Raw genomic sequence first — 1,944 nt, forward strand, 5'->3', positions numbered from 1 at the left:
CACCATACACAAAAATAAACTCAAAATGGATAAAGGACTTAAATGTAAGATGGGAAACCATAAAAATCTTAGAAGAATCCATAGGCAGCAAAATATCAGACATATGTCATAGCAATATCTTTACCAATACAGCTCCTAGGGCAATGGAAATTAAGGAGAAAATAAAGAAATGGGACTACATAAAAATAAAAAGCTGCTGCATAGCAAAAACAAACAAACAATACAACAATAAGGCCCATTGCATATAATAATCTCCAAATCTTTAAAATTTCTCCAATAATCTCCAAAATTTACAGGGAACTCATACAACTTAACCAAAGGAAGATTAACAGTCTAATATAAAAATGGGCAAAGGACCTAAATAGACACTTTCTGAAGGAGGACATACAGAAGGCAAAGAGACATATGAAAACATGCTCAAAGTCACTAATCACCCTAGAGATACAAATCAAAACAACAATGAGATACCATCTCACACCTGTCAGAATGGCTATCCAACAAATCAACAAATGGCAAGTGCTGGTAAGGATGCAGACTGATGGTGGGAATGCAGACTGATGCAGCCACTGTGGCAAATAGTATGGAGTTTCCTCAAAAAATTAAAAATGGAACTTCCATTTGACCCAGTAATCCCACTTGTAGGAATATATCCCAAGAACTCAGAGACACCAATCAGAAAGGGTATATGCACCCCTATGTTCATATCAGCACAATTTACAATAGCTAAGATTTAGAAACAGCCTAAGTGCCCATCAGCAGGTGAGTGGATTAAAAAACAGTGGTACATCTACACAATGGAATACTATGCTGCTGTAAAAAAGAAGGAACTCTTACCATTTGTAACAGCATGGATGGACCTTGAGAGCATTATGCCAAGTGAAATAAGCCCGTCTGAGAAAGATAAATATCACATGATCTCACTCATTAGTGGAATATAAGGAACAACATAAACTGATGAACAAAAATAGAGCCAGAGGAAAAAAATATTTTAGACTATAATTGAAGTAATCCTGTTATTTGCATATTTTTAATATTTCCTACAACTTTTGTGATATTATACTCTGTTAGTACTGTTTTGGTAATATTATATTTAAAATCTGTTTTTCTTGAATGTTATTACATGTAATATTATATTTAAAATCGTTTTTCTTGAAAAATTTTTTTTTCTTCATTAGTAAATTAACCTTAGCTTACTATAACCTTTCACTTTGTAAAGTTTTTAGTTTTTTAAAAAATGTCAACTCTTTTGTAATAACACTTAGCTTAAAATACAAACACATTGTACAGCGGTACAGAAATATTTTCTTTAGATCCTTATTCTACAAGCTTTTATCTATTTTTAAAATTACATTTTAAAAACCTTTTTGTTAAAAACTATTTATTAACTAGTTATGAGTTAATACACATAGTAGCCCAGGCCGACAGAGGGTCAGGATCATCGATATCACTGTCTTCCATCTCCACGTCCTGTCCCTCTGGGAGTTCTTCAGGGCAGTAATACACACGGAGCTGTCATGTATGATAACAGTGCCTTCTTCTGGGACACCTCCTGAAGGACCCCCCTGAGGCTCTTCTTGAGGAGGTGTCACTCTTTTCAGAAATACTATCCCATGTGATTTGCTTCTTATCCTATCTAATAATAGACAAACATGGTCATTAACCGACCGCTACCCTTCCCGTTGGCTAATCAGCATATCCTTATGCAAATTAACTGTCAGCCAAGATGGCGGCCGGTAGCCATGCACTGAGGCGAACAGGAAGGCTTGCTTGCTCTAGTAACTGCGGACTCCAATGTTCCCCGCCTGACTTGCCGGCCTCTCAGCTGCAACTCTAAGCAACTATGTAACAAATATAGAAGCTAAACAAAACCCAGAAACCTGCTTTCAGCTGCCAGAGCTGGAGCAAGGAGGACTGAAACAATGTTGCAATTATAGAACCTAAACA

Source organism: Myotis brandtii, unplaced genomic scaffold (assembly GCF_000412655.1).
Source record: "Myotis brandtii unplaced genomic scaffold, ASM41265v1 scaffold398, whole genome shotgun sequence".
Lineage (NCBI taxonomy): Eukaryota > Metazoa > Chordata > Mammalia > Chiroptera > Vespertilionidae > Myotis > Myotis brandtii.